Source organism: Emys orbicularis, chromosome 1 (genome assembly GCF_028017835.1).
Source record: "Emys orbicularis isolate rEmyOrb1 chromosome 1, rEmyOrb1.hap1, whole genome shotgun sequence".
In the NCBI taxonomy this organism is placed as follows: Eukaryota; Metazoa; Chordata; order Testudines; family Emydidae; genus Emys; species Emys orbicularis.
Window position 1 is genome coordinate 148,721,744 of NC_088683.1, and position 20,536 is coordinate 148,742,279.

A 20,536-nucleotide genomic window follows, 5' to 3' on the forward strand; every position below is an offset into this window, starting at 1 on the left:
TAAAATCGGGACATCTGGTCACCCCACTATACAACAGCATTTTTTATAACCCCAAACTTTTGGTAAAAACTAGTTTCTATAGTTTTGTTTGGCTCACTCACACAAATGAGAACTCTATTAATAAAATACTACACTATGTTTTTCTTTTTAAGATCTTAGGTAACTGCATTGCCCCTGTTTTGTCTCTGACAACCCCTTGATGGTGGTGCTAAGGGAAAAGAAAGTTTTGGAGTTTCAGCTGACCATTTGTTGCCCCGGCCCTCCTCATTTTGCCTTGGCCCCCTCTTTCCCCCCTTCCCCACTTTACTAGCTCCCTGTTTTGTCCCTTACAATTGTTCCCTCTCCCCACAGTTTACACTGTTCCCTCATTTTGCGCTTTAGTTTGCGCGCCCCCACCCCTGCCCTGGCCCTGTTTTGCCTAATTGTTTTGTCTCTCTATCTACCATCTCTATACCCTCCCTGACCCATTTTACTCCTGGCAGGTTCTATGGCAGTACAAAGCAGTGGCTTCAATCTTGTAAACTGATTACAGATGAGAGTTAATAGCAAAGTGGCAATTTTTGAAAGGGAGTCAAATATCCCAGCTTCCCTCAGGAGGAGGGAAGTTCTATACTATGCTGAGAATGAAAGTAAACACAGTACCAGGAAGCAGCAATCTGGGGAGGCAAAGGAGGGCCAGGGGACAGAAGAGGGCATTGCAAAATGATGTCCCCTGTTTCGAGAGACGATAGGAATCTCCCTCACAGGCGAAGGTGCCACTCAGAATCAGTTCTTTCTTACAAGTCCTTACAAAACAATCCAGAGAAGTTGGAGAGCATAAAGGAGGAGTCATCCCTGCTTACATCGTCCACAGGAAAGAAATCGAGGAAGGCACCCAGGAGGAGAGCAGGTTAATAAACAAAAATATCTCCCTTTTTACCTCTTCTCTGCTTCTCTTCCCCTCTCTCTCCTATAAAGGGGTCAGATTTTCTTTCCCCCCCCTGTCTTCCTCTGCCATAAAATGTCTGCTCTTCTTCCTCCTTTCTTTCTTTCCTTGCTCGAGTGCCTGATATTCTGCCTGCTTCACTCTCTCCTCTTTCTTCTGCGATTAAAGTTGTTTGAAAAAAAGTGTATGTGTGTGGGATCTAGCCTAACCCTGGCTAAAGTAAATTTTCCTGCACTTGATACAGACAATTCACATGATCTTTTATACATGTATTGCATAAACGGATTCAATTTTTAGCTCAGGAAGCTATTTATACTTATTGCTTTTAAATGTGGCAACAGGACTCATACAACTTATTAAAATGAAATACGTCCTGTGAGTTTGGGTGCTAGGGGTCTGGGGAGATTCAGTGGGGTTAGGGGGTCTCACAGGATATAGGGGACTGTGGGGTGCAGTGAGATTCATTGGGGTTGGGGATCTCTTGGATTTGGGGGTTCTCTCTGGGGATATGGGGCTGAGGGTGCAGTGAAAGTAAGTGGGGTGAGGGGGTCTCTCTGAGGCCCAGGGGCCCATGCTGGGAGTGCTGCCCGCCCTGGAGTGCTGTGTTTGCTTTCACTTCCTCACTGCTCAGTGCCCAGTCCCTCCCTGCCAGACCTGCTCTGAGCATGTCTTTACAAGATGTTGGGCACCCAGCATGTGTATGTTGGGGGAAGAGGTGGGGTCTCTGCCCACTGCGGCTTCTCAGCCCCTCCCTGGCTTCTCGACTGTGCCAGCCTCCCCCCCCCCCCCCCGCCCCATGGCGCTACATCTGCTGCTCCCTGGGCTCCGTTCTAGACACAAGCCCCCTGTGTGTGATGGATGGGCCAATGAAGGAGTGCAGCAGAGCCGCGGGGCGGGGGGGGGGGGGAGTTATAGGAGGTAGCAGCAGGAGCTCTGGGAGCTGTGTGAGGCAGCAGTTCTGCTAGAAGCTTTTTGTCCCTCAGCAACCCCCCCATCTCAAGCTTTACATTATTTTCCCCAGGTTTGTGACACCCCATAATTCCACCCTTTAAGCACCGTCTACCATAAAACTTCTTATCTCCCCCCACACACCATCCTTCCTTCCTTTTTTATTCCCTCCCCCTCCCCTTTGCTCTTTGCTGCTGGTTGTAAAGTGTCTGATAGGGTGGTTTGAGACAAGACTCTACCCAGTCAGTGTGGTCTCTTCTACAGGTTTCACTGTAGCTATTTTTACAGGTCTATTTAAAAAACTTTGTTAAACCAAACCCAAGCAATTGGCCAAATTCGGGGTGTTGTGAGTTGTTCAGTTAGGAGAAATTGATGATGTCAGGTATTTTCTTTGATGCAATTTTGTTTATTTACAAGGAATGTTCAAAGTCCTGTTTTCCCCAAAATGAGAGGAACCAAACCATAGGAGATAGTTGCTTTGGTTATAGCCCAAAGCCTCTTTAACTAGCTTGTCCATACCAGAAATCCCGTCTTTTGGCTTCTCTCAAGGTCAGGGTCACACACTGTATACTTTGAGAAGCACAGGTCTAGACTGTGTGTGTGCCTCTCTCTGTGCCGGTGTGCTATCTCCTGCTTTTCTTACTTTTACACACACACATACACCACACACACACACTCTCTCTCCCTCTCTCTCTTCTCCTCCCTGCAAAACAATGCCCCCCCCCAAACAATGCTCTCCCTAAACCTCTTTGCTCAAGTTTCCTGAGTGGCCCTGGGTGCATAGGCGCCAACTTTCCCTGGTGCCGGTGTGTGCTCATGCCCCCCACCCCTGGCCCTGCCCCAACTCCACCCTTTTCCCACCCCTGCCCTGCCCCCATTCCAACCCCTTCCCCAAAGTCCTCACCCCAACTCTGCCCCCTCTCTACCCCTATTGGACTCCTTCCCCAAATCCCCATCCTGGCCCCGCCTCTTCCCCGAGTGCACCATGTTCCCTCTCCTCCCACCTCCCTTCCAGTGCTTGCTGCGCGAAACAGCTGTTTCGCGCGCAAGTGCTGGGAGCTAGGGGGAAAAAGTGGGCACGCGGCACGCTCAGGGGAGGAGGCGGAGGCAGAGGTGAGCTGGGGCGGGGGTGCAGAGTGGGGAGCTGCCGGTGGGTGCAGAGCACCCACCAATTTTTCCCCATGGGTGCTCCAGCCCCGGAGCACCCACGGAGTCAGCGCCTATGCTTGGGTGTTGTCTTGGGGACCACTATTGTTTTTTACATTGAACCTGAATGAAGGATGGCTGTTACATTTAGGTGAAGAGGGTTTGGATATATGGATTTATCTTCTCAACTCACCTGTGAGGTGGCAAAGTTACTATTTCCATTTTACAGACAGGTAAATGATGCACAGGGAGATTAAAGCCAAACTTTGCAAAAAGTCTCCAACTCAAAATTTGGTTCCCAAACTTGAGACTACAGCCAATAGGATCTGCTGGGGTGGTGCCTGCAGCCAGAGGCAGCACGCAGAGCCGCCTCGCCACATTTCCACCAGGAGCAGCAGGAACAGGTCGCCGCTGGCGGGGAGCCGCCTGAGGTGAGCACCCCCCGGATCTGGCACCCCAAAACCCCTCCTGTGCCCAAACCCCCAACCCGGAGCCCCCTCCCGCACCCAACCTCCCTCCCTCTTAGTTAACCAGAATTTTTCACTTACCAGCACCCCGCATTCCCCCAACATGCCAGATAAAAAAGCTTTTACTGTATTATTAATCCTCTTTTACAAATGGGAAAACTTAAACAGAAAGGCAAAGTGATTTGCTCATGATCACACAGCAAATCAATGGCAGAGCCAAAATTAGAGCTCATGGCCCCCTGATGTGAAGCCCTGCAGTCATGCCACCTGCCTCAGAACCAGCATTCTGAAACAGCCACAGTTTCCACTGACTTCCATGGCATTTGGGAGCACCCACCCTCACACAGGAAACCTGTGGCACAGGCAAGGGTAGAACTAAGCTCTACTCATGGCTCTTCATTCCTAACACTATGTATGTTCCCCTAGGTGAATGGATATTTTGATGTGAGGATGCAAAGGGAGGACTCATTCTGTCTGTGTCCTCTCTAGGGCTTGAATCTGAAAAAAAAAATAGAGGTGCTTTACTAACTTCTGCCCATTTGAGTTGTCAAAATGAGATGCCGCCCACAGCACACTATGCAGCTGGTCAATGTATTAGCACACATGCACTGCTAGATGTCTGAGGTTCAGCTGCACCAAGAGCTGAACCAGATTAAAGAATAGGCACATGTTTAGGGCCCTAGCTGCCACAGGCATGTGATGAGCTCAGAAACTCTACTCACCCTGGTTGTGAACAAAAACTTTAAAGTGTTACCTGAGTGTAACTTGTGCAGCAATGACTGCCTGAGTCTGCAGACAGCCCCTAGCAGAGGGAGCACCAGCAGCCACTAAAGTCAAGGAGCAAACCATGTGGCCCTACACCCAGCACTAAAACAAGCCAGGCACCCACTGCTTTGGATTGGGTCCCCTCAACAGGGCTTGGCTGCGTTGCTGAGCTCTGAGGAAATGGCTCCCCTTTTTGGAGTCCAGATGTCCCATGGCCTTTTGGCTTCATGGGTCAGATTATGAAAAAATGTGCTGGGAACTGTCCCAAACTACCAAATGAGACACCACTCATTTGTAGATGTTCATAATGATTGTTCTTCTCCTTTCTCACAAGATTTGATCAGTAGTGAACTAGTTAGCAACGTTGACATTTAGGTTGTCATTACTGGGCACCTAAATTAAAATCTCAGTGAGATGCCTGAGGCAGTTCCCCATCTCACAGATCTTATTTCAGGCTCTGTGCAAACTCAGGCAGATGTCTCCTCTGTTTCACATTTTTAAGCTTTTTCACATTTTCATAACACCTACAGACTTAGTTTTTCTGACATGAAAACTGAGGTTCCAGAGAATAGGATGACACCCTCAAAACAAGAATGCCGGGATGACTTCCTGGCCAGACCAGACCCAGTGCAAAGCCTGCTCCCATCTCGGGGCTTTGCTGTGTATGTAAACAGCTGGAGTGAGGATCAATGTAGAACATACATAGTGTTTATGGAGTGCTGAGGAGTTTTGGCATGTTGCCAAAACATGCTGTGCTATGCGCATCCAGGGGGGAAATAACAATTTTCAATAGATTATAAACTGGCCAAATCTAAAGACACTTACATCTCTTCCCTCAGGACTCTCTCCTTGCTGATCAGAATTCCTGGGGAATGGAAATTCTGTTTTTTAAAATCAGCTCTGCTGCCAGCTGCAGATCAAACCACCTACGCAGACAAGCCCATAGTTTGTCTGATACTAGTAGTCTATGCCAGAAGACTGACCGTGCAGGTTCAAGCCTTGCTGCTGATGTATTTGTATGTAACATACATGTATACAATATGTAACAACAGGTAGTTGTTATAGTTGCATGCAACAATAGTTGTTTTTACCCCTTTCCTTTGTAAACTGCAAAGAAATTACATTTTAAAATCCTATATTAAAAGAATGCTAATTAGGGTACAAAGTCAAGCACTTGAAAATTAGGAAATGCAAGAACTAAGGTTGCCTGTACAACCTTAATTCTGCTCCCGATGCATTGTGGTACAATCTTTAATTACATGATCCCATGCTATATTTCCCCCCGGAGCCTATACGCTGAATGATGCAGTCTTAGATACACTACAGGGTTCATGGGCAGATTTAATTTTTAAGTACTTGACTTTGCAATCAAATTAATGTTATTTTAATCTAGTTTTTTGTAGGTAATTATGTAAAATAATATCTCACCTTATACAATAGCTGCAGATAACTGTTCCCTTTGCTTTTAATTTGGCTAGGCAATCAATTAGTGTTATGAAACATCATGATTATTATGTAATAGGATTTTGTTTCTGAATAATGTGATTATGATGAATGTCAATTTGTAGTCATTACCCAATGAATAAATAATTATTTAATAATTATTAAATGCCCAATCACTACGTATTTATTAACCACCCAAGAAATGAGGTATTAGGCAGTAATTAATACTGGGGATTTTATTTTGTGCTAGTGCAAAATTGTAAATGAATTGAAACTTGGCAAAATATTTGGAATTAAACATTGATATAGTTGCCAAAATTCTTAAATCTAATCTGTTTAAGCCTATTTATGATGCAATAGCGCAGAAAACTTGTTCCAGGTATTCAATACAATGTATTTATTTATTGACTCTTCTTCTTTTCAGGTTTGATCATAGGATGCTTCATATTAATATCATGGTCTCTTGCAATGACTATTGCAGTAATAATCCTAGGTAAAGTGAAGCTTTTGTAAAAGTGCGTCTACCCTTTTAATAATGGCTTAATCATATGACTGAAATGCAGAGGTAAAATATATTAGGTATGGTACCCAGAGCTTCAGGGATGTGACATGGAGAGAACGTACCACATTCTGTCATCTTCTTACTCCTCAGCTATAAATTTGGATTGATTTTATTTAAGTGTAACACTGGGGTAAGCCATATGGGATTCAGAGTTATGCATCAGTTACCAATTATACACAAGTCAAAACTTTTTTTCTAAATATATATTAACAATACGCAGGACTTGAAAAAAAATGTACCTGATACCTACTAGACCAAGGACCAAGCAATACACCAGGGCTCCAAGCCACAATCCTCTCCTGGCCGATGCTCCCCTGTAACTGGTGTCCCATTGATTGGGTAATCTCCCACTTCTTGGGCCCAAAACACAGTCTCCCACTGGTTGACTTCTGACCCCACAATTAATACTGTTCTCTCATCACATGCACACAGCAAATAAGTCAGTCAATGCTATGACATGCCCCACCCTTCCATACATCAATCAGCGTTTGTCCCAGACTTGCTGCAATACATCCCTCAATGCTCATCCACCCCCATGAGTCACTGAATTGTGCTGTCTTCCCCACAATAATAATAATATTGGGCTGTCCTCCCCCTTCAGTAATCCTCTGTTGAGGTGGTAGAGGGGTCCCATGTAGACAGAACCCTTGCTGTGAGGTAATGATTTCAGCTCTAGTTATCACAGACCAGAAATAAAGACTCTAAACTGAGTCTGATGAGCTTAGAACCATTTGAACAGAGTGCCATCACTAGGTAGGAACACCTTTCGCCTCCCCCCGACTTTCACTTTCATCACTATCCCCTGCTTAATGAGAGATTCCAGTCAGGGTGACCTCTTTAATTAGGGAAGATTAAGTATAGTTCTACTGCCCCTTAGTCACACACTCAGGATAACAACATTTCATTATCTCTGCATCCAAGACTTAAGTAAATTTTAACCCAAAATTGCCCAAAATTGATTACTTTGGCACAGCATGTCTGTCTGCTGATCACCTAAGCAAAGTAAGTGTGTCTCTGCAAATACAGTCTGCTCCTGAGGTCTTCCCCCCAAGTTCATCAATACATGGCGGGGAGAGCCCATTCAGACCCTGGCTTACTAATATAATTTATTTAAATTAAATACTGACAGAGAACACTTTCTCCTTTCTCCTACGCGGGGACCAGAGAATTTTTCTCTTTAAACCTTCCCAGCATGGAGCTTACAGCACCATCAAAAGGCGCAAGCTCTCTATTCTCTTTCAATATGTCATGTGCAATCACCTTATGTATGCGGGGTTGCCCCTTTGTGCAGCCAACTCATTTGCACATTGTGTGTTTCCCTTTGTGCATCTGATCAAATATAACTAGAATGGAGGGACACTTCTCTTGGTGCTAGCAGATGTATAAAGTATAAAGGTGGGAGTTCTGATGCTGTTGTGTATCAAGTTCTCTCTGTGTAATTTCAGTGTTGGCACATGGATTCTCCTGGTGCAGCTCCTGCACTGGCACATGGTATAGTGGGACCTCCTCCACCCCGAAATGTAGGTGCAATTGAGACATATAGGGTGTGGCGTGGCAGAAAGCTTGGCTAGATCCCCCATCCCATTGAAGCTGCTGTGCCGGCATATGGTGTGCATTTAGGTGGAGGGAGTTCCTTGGTGATTCCCACACATCAGCTGAGTATGTGCTTGGGGCTCCTTTAGTGCAGCTGCCACATTGATGGGAAAAGGAGAGCAGTGTGTAGGAGAGGGGGGAGTACAGAGGATGTGAAACTGCCCTATCAACACATAGGATTGGGAAAGGGTTTCTTCAGTGCTCCTACTACATTAACGGAGTGAGAGTTTGGGATGTTTCCTAAGTGGAGCTGCCACCTTACCACTGTAAGGGGCGGGGAGGAGGGAGGGACTGTTGGTTCCTACTCTGTACAGTCACCACTTCAGTACAGTAGGATGCCTGAGTTCTTCTCAGTGCAGCTAGTAATTTGGAAAGTAGGACAACAGTAATGTAGGACTGGAGTTCATTCAGTGCAGATACTATATCAGGATTATGTTGACACTGAGGGACAGGGAACATCCACACTACAACTGCCATGTCTCCAGACTGTCTGTGTGTGTGTGTGTGTCTGTGTCTGTGTGACATGAATGTTCAGAAACCAGGGTATAAAATAGTAGGGGTCCTTTCCTGCAGCAGATGTAGTGTAGGGCTCTCCTTTCAGTAGCGTTACCATATCAGCACAATAGCATGGGTGGCCTTTCCTTTGTGCAGCCACCACATCATCCTGTGTGTTTGAAAGCAACTTCAGTGAAGATATTGCAGATATATGTGCTGTCAAAGCACTTAGTGCCAGGAAAGTATTAGTATATGCCAGTGGTCAAGCCAGAGGAAAACTAGAATTTCTATCCTGTGGTAAATTCTGCTATTTCAACATTTTGTTTTCAGCCTGAATCAGGATGAAAAGTCAAAATACTGAAATTCACTGCAGAAGGAAAAGTTAAGAAAAAACTTGATTCAAAATGTTTATTCCAACCTTTTCAGTCAAAATGAAATATTCTGACATTCCCAAATCAAAATGTTTTTTACTTCTCAGTTTAACTTGGAAGTGCATCTGCCCTAGTACCTCATGAGTGTTGTAGTGCGGGTGCCTCGTGTGCCCATCTTTCTTTCTGCTGGACTACACATCCCATGTTTCACCGTAGTCTTTGCTCTGGTTGAACCACTATGGTATATCATGGGAATCTCATACAAACATTTCAATGGAATATTCTTGACCAGTTCTGGCAAAGGGTTGCATGTTTTATGTAATTTTTGACACTGAAATAGATGGGACAAATGCAAAACAGGGGTGGGAAGGGTGACAGTTGGGGGGTGGAGTTAAAGTATAGGAAAGAACTATAGAATTTAACAATATAAGAGACAAATTAGCATAACTTTTTGGATACCCAGGCTGATTATGCCCACCCTTGATTTGGAACAGAAGGTCAGATTAATAGCTATATTGGACCTTCCTTTGGGAGTTGTGTCAAATTCTGTTTTCATTAAAAATCTCCACCGAATAGGGAAGATTTTTCAGTTTATCTTAATTTGAGATTTTTTTAGTGCTGACACAAGTTCTGATGTGTAGCGCCACCTCTGCTTTCACTGCGCAGCCTTTCCTCAGAAGGGAATGAACTGTGGGCTGGGCCAACCTACCCAGGAAATATGCACTGAGAGAATTTTATAAGAGAACAGAAATAAAGTTTGCTCTCCAATTATTTAGCTTCTAGGAATCCTAAGTGTAAAGATCCATGTCCTGATAACTGGCTGCTCTACAAAGGAAAATGTTACTACATTTCTGATGAAGTGAAGTATTGGGAGACTAGTGAGGAATTCTGTTCTCAACAAGATGCTTTACTTGCTGTAATTGAAAACAAAGAGGAATTGGTAAGTAGATCCATAGATTCCAAGGCCAGAAGGGACCATTATGATCATCTAGTCTAACCTCCTGTAAAAAGCAGGCCACAGAACTTCTCCAAAAATAATTCCTAGAGCAGATTCTTTAGAAAAATATCCACTCTTGATTTAAAAATTGTCAGTGATGGAGAAGCCACCACAACCCTATGTAAATTGTTACAAGGGTTAATTACTCTCACTGTAAAAAATGTCCATCTTATTTCCAGTCTGAATTTGTCTAGCTTTAGTTTCTGACCATTGGATCGTGTTACACCTTTTTCTGCTAGACTGAAGAGCCTATTATCAAATATTTGTTCCCGGTACAATAAAGACTGATCAAAGTAAAGTGTAAGGATGTTCTCCGAAACATAATTTTTCAGTCAATATTTATTAAACGTCAAAACTCCTTTGAAAACAAAATCCATTGTAGTGATGGGAAAGTGTTTGGGGCTATTTGTTTTCAGGGGATTATCTAGCTTGGGTTATCAAGATATTATTTTATTCCAGAGCAAATTGACACTTTAGCACAGGGAATATGAAATTTATTCTGTAGAGAGGTCCAAATTCCATTTTTAAATATGGTAAGTGCACTGTGGCATAAATTTAGGACCCCCTACTCTCCTCAGTCCACAGCATATCTCCAACTGATGTCAGTGGAAGGTTTGCACAAAGATCAAGGGTGGAATATGGACTTTACATAATTGACATTTTTCTTATTATCTAATACTCAGTACTTTATCATCACATTCAGTATCACTCAGTGGGAAAATAAAATTGCTTTTAGGGTCCCCATTATTTCTGCTCTTAATTGCTTTTCCTTCCTATAGTGCAGGGGTGGGCAAACTTTTTGGCCCAAGGGCCACATCTGGGTATAGAAATTGTATGGCGGGCCATGTATGCTCATGAAATTGGGGTTGGGGTGTGGGAGGAGGTGAGGACTCTGGCTGGGGGTGCGGGCTCTGGGGTGGGGCCAGAAATGGGTTCAGGGTGAAGGAGGGGGCTCCAGGCTGGGGCGGGGGGGGTGAGGGCTCTGGCTGAGGGTGCAGGCTCTGGGGTGGGGCTGGGGATGAGGAGTTTGGGGTGTAGGAGGGTGTGCTGGGCTGAGACCGAGGGATTCAGAGGGTGGGAGGGGGGGGGAATCAGGGTTGGGGCAGGGGGTTGGGGTGTGGGTGGGGTGGCTCAGGGCTGCAGGCTCCGCACGGCCCTTACCTCAAGCGGCTCCCAGAAGCAGCGACATGTCCCCACTCTGGCTCCTATGTGGAGGCACAGCCAGGCAGCTCTGCTGCGCGTTGACCTATCCGCAGGTGCCGCCCCTGTAGCTCCCATTGGCCGCGGTTCCCAGCCAATGGAATCTGCGGGGGCGGTGCTTGGGGAAGGGGCAGCATGCAGAGCGGAGCCCCCTGGCTGCCCCTACGTGTAGGAGCCTGAAGGGGGACATGCCGCTGCTTTCAGGAGCCGTGCAGAGCAGCCCCCGACCCTGCTCCTCGGCTGGAACACCGGAGCGGGGCAAGCCCCAGACACTACTTCCCAGTGGGAGCTCAAGGGCCAGATTAAACGGCTGGCAGGTCGAAGCCGGCCTGGCGGCTGTAGTTTGCCCACCCCTGCTATAGTGTATTGGAAGAGAGTAGTATTCCTTTAAATGGTTTTCAAACCCTCGAGAGGTGCTCACTGTGTATATGTAGCTAGGCCCTGCATGTTGCGTATATTTGAGTAAACAGTTATTTGGACCACAGCATGCTGGTATGGTTTTCTCATAGTATGTTTGTAGTGTAAATAGCAAATGACATAACTGTTGATGAGGATGGGATCCTAGTGCAGGAGTTCAGTGAAGCAGAGAGTAACTACAGTGGGAAAGTGAAACTAAAAAGGAAATTGCAGCTTGTTGCTGCTGGGATTGAGAGTACTCTCTCATTTAGGGGAAAAAAAGAAGGGTGTGCTAAAAATTGGACACTGGCGTTTAGGGGAGAGTTATCTTGTTTGATAGCTCAGGACAAGACTGGCCCAACAATATCAAGATACCAGAACAGTATAGAATTGCTAACAGGTGCTCTGGGGGGGGTGGCCTGGGGGCGCCGCAGGTGCTCTGGGGGGGGGGGCCGGGCAGCAGGTGCGCGGCCCGAGATACCAGTGGTGCTGGGGGGGGGAGGGGTTGGCGGGGCTGGCAAGCTCCCTACCCGGCTCTGCACAGCTCTCCAGAAGTGGCGACATCCCTGCAGCTCCTAGGGTGAGGGAAGACCAGGGGGGCTCTATGCGCTATACCCACCATGAGCGCCAGCTCCGCAGCTCTCATTGGCCAGGAACCGCACCCAATGTCAGCTGTGGGGCTGGTGCCTGCAGGCAGGGTCAGCATGCAGAGCCCCCTGGCCCCTCCGCCTAGGAGCTACAGGGACATGCCAGCCACTTCTGGGGACCACCCCCAGAGTTAAGCGCCACCCCGCACCCCAGCCCCGTGCCCTAGTCCTGAGCCTCCTCCCACATCCAACCTCGAGCAGCCTCAGAGCCAGCCGCACGGGCCACTGCAGAAATCACGGAGGTCACGGAAAGTCATGGAATCTGTTACTTCCGTTACCTCCATGACAGACATGCAGCCTTACCGATGAGTTGTTACTGGTTTTACTGAGTACAGTGGGGGCTAAAACTTTTAGTCTGTTACATAGGCTGCCAGCTCATATTAAATCAGCAGACAAAATATTTGCCAAGAATGTAGAAAATCTACAAAAGCCCTTGGTGTTTGCAGAGCATTGCTACCTTAATTAATGGAATTAAAATAATATGAAACAATTTCTGAGTATGTGTCAAAGTTAAGGAAATTAACAGATCATTGCAAGTTTGGAGAGAGTTTAAATGATGGACGAAGCAACCCAAAAATGGTTATGGACTGAGGTTGATTTGACCCTAAACCATGCACTAGCAATTGCTGTCTCCACTGATACGGCTATTAAAGATGCCAGGGAGTTGCATAATTTGTGCAACAAGTAAAATGGGTGTCAAGCAGAAAGCACAACATGGAGAACATTCAAAGTCTGTGTGTTTTTTGTTTTGGGAAACATTCTCACAATGCTAACAGTTCTTGGTTCAAGGACAAACCCCATTAAGTAGTTAATTGCCCTTAGAAAATGTCTATAAGATTGTTGGATAGAATATGGGATTGATGCATGAGATAAAGATGCCACTGGAAGTCCCATCATAACCAGAAAGTGGCATCACAGGAAATGACAGACAATGTTAACAGAATTGATGATGCACCAGAAATGGTGTTATAACCTAAATGTTTGCCTTCCTGGGGAGTGGCTTAGCCCCTTTTGCCCCTTGACCTCAACAGGAAGGCTTGCCTTACCTAGGAATGGGGAAAATATGATTTGTTATATCGATGGAATCCCTAAATCAGTGACTGATAAGTAGTTCCACCCTTAGAAATGAAAAAAGCAGCACAGCTAAAAGCATGTAAAAATCTTAAATACACACACACATATATATATGAACAGTAATAAGTCACCAGGACCAGATAGTATTCACCCAAGAATTCTGAAGGAACTCAGATGTGAAATTGCAGAACTATTAACTGTGGTATGTAACCTATTGTTTAAATCAGCTTCTGTACCAAATAACTAGAGGCGATCCCGGCAATTACAGGCCAGTAAGCCTAACTTCAGTACCAGGCAAACTGGTTGAAACTATAGTAAAGAACAGAATTATCAGACAGATAAACATGATTTTGGGGGGGAAGAGTTAACATGGTTTTGTAAAGGAAATCATGCCTCACCAATCTACTAGAATTCTTTGAGGAATCATAGAATATTAGGGTTGGAAGAGACCTCAGGAGGTTATCTAGTCCAATCCCCTGCTCAAAGCAGGACCAACAACTAAATCATCCCAGCCAAGGCTTTGTCAAGCCAGGCCTTAAAAACCTCTAAGGATGGAGATTCCACCACCTCCCTAGGTAACCCATTCCAGTGCTTTACCACCCTCCTAGAGAAATAGTGTTTCCTAATATCCAACCTAGACCTCCCCCACTGCAACTTGAGACCATTGCTCCTTGTTCTGTCATCTGCCACCACTGAGAACAGCCAAGCTCCATCCTCTTTGGAACCCCCCTTCAGGTAGTTGAAGGCTGCTATCAAATTCCCTCTCATTCTTCTCTTCTGCAGACAAAAACAAGCCCAGTTGCCTCAGCCTCTCCTCATAAGTCATGTGCCCCAGCCCCCTGATCATTTTCGTTGCCCTTCGCTGGACTCTCTCCAATTTGTCCACATCCTTTCTGTAGTGGGGGGACCAAAACTGTACACAATACTCCAGGTGTGGTCTCACCAATGCCGAATAGAGGGGAATAATCACTTTCCTCGATCTGCTGGTAATGCTCCTACTAATACAGCCCAATATGCCATTGGCCTTCTTGGCAATAAGGGCACACTGCTGACTCACATCTAGCTTCTCGTCCACTGTAATCCCCAGGTCCTTTTCAGCAGAACTGCTGCTTAGCCAGTCGGTCCCCAGCCTGTAGCGGTGCATGGGATTCTTTCTTCCTAAGTGCAGAACTCTGCACTAGTCCTTGTTGAACCTCATCAGATTTCTTTTGGCCCAACAAGGAGGTCAACAAGCATGTGGACTAGGGTGATCCAGTGGATATAGTGTACTTAGATTTTAAGAAAGCCTTTGACAAGGTCCCTCACCAAAGGCTCTTTAGCAAAGTAAGCTGTCATGGGATAAGAGGGAAGGTCCTCTCATGGATCAGTAACTGGTTAAAAGATAGGAAACAAGGACAGGAATAAATGGTCAGTTTTCAGAATGGAGAGAGGTAAATAGTGGTGTCCCGCTGGGATCTGTACTGGGACCAGTACTGTTCAACATATTTATAAATGATCTGGAAAAAGGGTAAACAGTGAGGGTACGTCCAGACTACCCACCGTATCGGCGGGTAGCAATTGATTTATCGGGGATCGATATATCGCGTCTCGTTAAGACGCGATATATCGATCCCCGAACACACTCCCCGTCGACTCCGGAACGAGCGAGCGGCGGTAGCAGAGTCGACGGGGGAGCCGCGGCCGTCGATCCCGTGCCATGTGGACCCCAGGTAAATCGATCTAAGATACTTCGACTTCAGCTACGCTATTCATGTAGCTGAAGTTGCGTATCTTAGATCGATCTCCCCCCCCCAGTGTAGACCAGCTCTGAGGTGGCAAAATTTGCAGATGATACATAATTATCTTGAGTAGTTTTGTAAATCCAAAACAGACTGCAAAGAGTTACAACTGGGCAACAAAATGGCAGATGAAATTCAATGCTGATAAATGCAAAGTAATGCACATTAGAAAACATAATCCCAACTATACATATAAAATTATGGGGTCTAAATTAGCTGTTACCACTCAAGAAAGAGATCTTGGAGTTATTGTGCATAGTTCTCTGAAAACATCCACTCAGTGTGAGCGGCAGTCAAAAAAGCTAACAATGTTGGGAATCATTAAAAAAGGGATAGATAATAAGACAGAAGATATCATATTGCCTCTATATAAATCCATGGTATGACCACATCTTGAATACTGCATGCAGATCTGGTCACCCTGTTTCAAAAAAAAAAAAAAAAAAAAAAAAGATATATTGAATTGGAAAAGGTACAGAGAGGGACAATAAAAATGATTAGGGGTATGGAACAGCTTCTATATGAGGAGAGATTAATAAGACTGGGACCTTTCAGCTTGGAAAAGAGACTACTAAGGAGGAATATGATAGAGGTCTATAAAATCATAACTGGTGTGGAGAAAGTAAATAAGGAAGTGTTATTTATTCCTTCTCATAAACACAAGAACTAAGGGTACCAAATGGCAGCTGTCTTAAAACAAACAAAAGAAAATATTTCTTCACACAACACACAGTCAACCTGTGGAACTCCTTGCCAGAGGATGTTGTGAAGGCCAGGGTTCAAAAAAGAACTAGATACATTCATGGAGGGTATTAATACATTCAGTGGCTATTATCCAGGATGGGCAGGGATGGTGTCCCTAGCCTCTGTTTGCCAGAAGCTGGGCATGGGTGACAGGAGATGGATCATGTGATGATTACCTGTTCTGTTCATTCCCTCTGAAGCACCTGGCATTGGATACTCTCAGAAGACAGGATACTGGGCTAGATGGACCTTTGGTCTGACCAGTGTGGCCCTTCTTATATATATATTATTATTTATATATATAAAAAAAAAAAAGAGAGAGAGAGAGAGAGAGAGAGAGAGAGAGAGAGGTGTTTAAAAATATGTGCAGAGAGATTTGTTAAAGAAAAAAGGCATTTGTAAATCTAAATGATCCACCACTGAATAAAAGGAGATGGGCCTGACCCAAGCCTCACCCTAACTAGGAGGGAAACCAATAGGATTGGCCCTAACCAGTGGCATATCAAAGATTAAATAACAATAATTCTCCAACATTGAAAGATTTATGCATTAGTATACAATAATTAAACTTGAAGCATGGGGGCATTGGAATATAAAATCATTCCAAAATATTAAGTCTTTGTTTTGAACTGATACATATGATTGTCATGTTGCAAAAAAGCATGTTTGTTTCTCTTGTACAGAATTTTATAGAAAAGCTTGCTTGCAGGAAGGATGCATGGATTGGACTCCACAAGACAAAGGGAAAACTCTTTTGGGTAAATGGTACAGCATTAAATACAAGTCTGTAAGTTGCCTTTGATTTTTCTTTCTGCTAAACTAAGGCTATATCTACACTAGAAACGTATGTTAGGTCGCAGTAATTACTGTGCTGGTCGATGTCCACACTACCCTCCTTCTGTTGTCCAGGAGCACTTTCTCCAACTTAAGAGTGGCAGTATGGGGGGCTGAGAGCCCAGGCTCTCAGCTCCACATGCAGTCCCTGCTGGGACCCCTGCCCCCCAGCTCTCCACCGCCAGGAGTCTAGCTGGCCCCCTGGGCTCCCCAGGGGGAGCTGGGAGCCTCGGTACAGCTGGGCTTCCCGTGCGAAGCAGGGAGCCAGGAGCCTCCAGGCAGCTGGGCTCCCTGTGGGGAGTTGAGAGCCCAGGCAGCAGCCCAGCTGGAATTGGAGAGTGTGAACCGGATGTTCACAGCCAGACTTGGAGTGGGGAGCCCAGGCAGCAGTTGGGCTGGAAGTGGGGAGCTGGGACCCAGGGGGCAGCCAGGCTCCAAGCAGGGAGTGGGGTGGGTGCAGCCCAGCTGGAAGCGGGGAGCCTTGGGGGCAGCCAGGCTCTAGCTGAAGCGCCCCACCCATCCCCGTGACAGCCCAGCTTTCTTGTCCTCTCTCTCTCTTTTTCCAGGGTCCCTTTGTACTTACTAGCAGCTTCTTGGCCTTCTTCCTTTTTGTCTCTGCCTCTCTGCTCTCTGAGTCTGTTCTTGTCCATTTTCAGTTTCTGTTTGTTCTGCCTTCAGACCCACCCCATGTTCCCCTCCACCCCCTCATTCAGCAAACCCCATCCACCCATTCACTCCAAAATCGTGGGCAGGTTCACAACACCCTTTTGTCTTAAGTGCAGGCCTTCTGATTAATTAATATACTTTCAGGATGAGTTAAAGTGTGCATTTACACCCAGTCTCAGGTTTGTGGTCCAAGCAGTCACCAGTACTTCTCAGTATAACAGTAGTCTTTATCCCTCCTTGTCCTTGATCTGTTGTATGCTACCAAACCCATTACAATACAAAGCAGCTGTCAGCACTTAAGTGAACAGTGAATGTATTTTAATGGTGGATGAAGTTATTACTCCATGAATAGAGGCTATAATTTTAACAAGCACTTTGATTTTTGTGTAGTATGCTATGAAATTAAAAAATGAATCTATGTTGCAGGATAAAATGAACTGTTTTTTATTATCTATTTTTTTCTTCCCTGACTTAAAAAAAAAAAAGAGTACTGAAGGACACATTAGGACATTTGCTATTTTTCTGCAGGATGAAATTGCAAGCAATACATTTATTTATAGAGTAGTATCCATCCTCCTCCCAGACAAGGCACTTGAGGTATTGTTCAGTAACACAGTAAAAACATTAATTAAAATCCTTGAAACTTTAAAAAGAAAAGAAAAAAAGGAGGTGGGTAAACAGACATGGGGAAAAAGTGGCAAATATAGGGCAAACAATGGTAATACTAATACATGCCAAGGTTGGGGAGGACCCCCAGAGTGACCTGGACTAAGTTTATTTAATCTCTTTGTGCCTCCGTTCCACATGTGTAAAATGTTACTCTTCACAGGCGTGTTGTGAGGTTAAACACAGGACAGAATCTGAGGAACACCAACAAAGACACGCAAAGGGAAAGATGAATGAAGAGACATAACAAATATACCACTTAGACTGTCTATACTACAAGTTCCTTGGGTATAACTTACTTCACTCAGGGATGTGAATAATCCACACCCCTGAGCGATGAAAGTTATACTGACCTAAGTGCCGGTGTAGACAGCACTATGTCGGCAGGAGAGCTTCTGCCGACAACATAGCTACCACCTCTCCCGTCGGCTTAGAAAGTCTCCACCACAAGCACTACAGCGGCGCAGCTGCATCGGTGCATCTGCGCAGCAATAAGCACTGTAGTGTAGATGTACTGTGTTAATGGATGCTTTTATAAAGTCTAATAAATTATATATACACACACACAACACATAAAAACTGTTAAAAGCACATTGTTAAGGTTGCAAAGTCAAGCACTTAGAAGTTAGGAAATGCCACCTATAAAGTTGCCGGTGTAATTCTAATTTGCCCCTCCTGTGTGTATCCATTATGAAACATTCTTTAATTACATGATCAAATACTATTGTTTCCAACGGACTCCAGCTCGGTGCCCTAGTGAATACATGAGGCCTAGTCGGATTCTCAAAGTAGGTGCTCCCCCACCTATTTTACCCCAGTCCGGTAGGCGTGCATGCCTAGTAGGTCGGGCTTTGTACAAAAGACAGCCATGGGTAACCTGACTGGGAATGGTGTGGCCCAGAGTACAAGTGAGTACCCTAACCCTGAGGTTATTGGGCACTCCAGGTTCGGATTTCCTCAACCTTTCCTGTTGAAGCTGTTCCACTTTATATAAATAATCAAATATTCACTGGGCCAGAGAGAGAAAGATTGACTCTATAACCGAGTACTCTGGGCACTCACCTTAGAGGTGGGACACCTAAGTTCAAGTCACTGCTCCAGATGGGATATGAATCTACCTATAACAGGTTTTGTCATCATCCCAGAAGAGTCGGAATTTTATGACTCAATTTGTGTATTTAGGTGCATGCTTCTTTAACTACAGTATCTCCTCCCTTTCCTTTAATCTGCATGTACTTCAAAATAAATATAAACTAAAAATGAGAGGAAAATAGAAAATAAAAATAAGATGAACAACTTGGCCCCTCAAGAAGAGCAGTTATCAGCACAGGGACCCATCCTTGAGTGCAATTATCTGATCATAAATTTTAAATGGATAATTTTTTTTATCCTCACTTACAGGTTGGAAGTAAAGGGTTCTGGTGAATGTGCTTATGTTGAAACAAATATTATCTCTACCTCTGGATGTACATTACCTAGGAACTGGATGTGTAAAAAGAAACCTGAGTGACTGGGAGCCCAGTGCAGGAGTACAAGACAGAGTGTGACTCCAGGAATTTTCCCCTTCCCAGGGAATGAAAAAAGGCTAAGAGGAGTGAAAGTTTGTCTTGATTTTTATTTTACTGGGTTTTTCGTTATAGGTTTGTGACACTAGGAACCCCTCAATGCCAATTTGCAAAGGGTTCATTGTTCTATAACAGTAACTTCTGACAGGCCTGACAAACTCTCTGCACCTAAAATATTGCTTTCATAGTATTTATCCAAAAAGGGTCAAGTGAGTTCTCTAATAAAAGCTTGTACCATGCTGATCCTCATAATTGTTGTGGGATATATGTATGGATGATATTTAAAGATTTGTGTATATATACACTGGAGAATATCTGCTAATGTCTGAATCAAAGCAGGGTTGATAAGCAGATTTGGCCAGACAAAGTGTATATTCACCTTTCTGCCTTGGTTCTTGTGTAAAATAAGCATTGTAAGCCAACACAATGGAAGCCTGTTTGCATACGGAGTCAACATGAGGATGTGAAGGCAGCATGGAGCCAGCACATGCAGGGAATAAACCATGGGGAGTAATCCTGACTTGGGGACAAAACAAGGAATTTGGGGGAGGGGGGGAGAGAATATAAGGAGAAGGCAAAAGGACACCTCTTTTTCCCTTTAGTGATGAAGCAAAAAGGACAGTGATTTTTGCATTCATAAAAGAGGAATCTCAGTCATGTTGGTTGGAGATGCTGGGAGATTACTTTAGATGAGATAAACTACTTTAGACAAGAGTTTAGCCCAGCGGTTCCCAGACTGTGGGTTGAGACCCCAAGTGGGGTCACTCCATCAGCAGATAGAGTCATGGCAATCCTGAGTGTGCAGAGGACACCATTTTACAAAATGGCATCCTCCACACAGCATGACCTCAGACATACCATACTTGTGAGGTCATGCCACATGGAGGATGCTAAAATAGCACCCTCCATGCAGTTTGACCTTGCACACACCATAATATATCTATATTGTAATAGTGTAGAAAGTGCTAGTATTAGTAATATAAAACATGCACATTTTACTAAAGAAAATGTGGAAGTTCTATTGCTACCTAACACAAGAAGCTCACAGAAGTGTGTGTGTGTGTGTGTGTGTGTGTGTGTGTGTGTGTGTGTGTGTGTAAGAAAGAGAATTGGTGGAGTGTGTATGTTGGAGGACAGTGAGTGTGTCAGCACATTGTCTCTAACTATAGCACTCACTAGCCTGAACACTTGTTCAGATAGCAGCCAGAAGCAACCAATCCAGGCACCCTCCCTTTCCCCACACCTCAGCTCAGC

The 20,536-nt window shown here is 44.9% G+C and overlaps 1 long non-coding RNA gene across 1 annotated transcript; it reads left to right on the forward strand.

Annotated features, from left to right (window-relative positions):
* Positions 1-625: 625 nt before the first annotated feature.
* Positions 626-19,494, forward strand: LOC135895694 (uncharacterized). The gene is made up of 5 exons (XR_010562475.1): positions 626-889; positions 6,119-6,187; positions 9,492-9,655; positions 16,235-16,338; positions 19,119-19,494. It is a non-coding gene; the product is annotated as an uncharacterized LOC135895694 (long non-coding RNA).
* Positions 19,495-20,536: the final 1,042 nt, after the last annotated feature.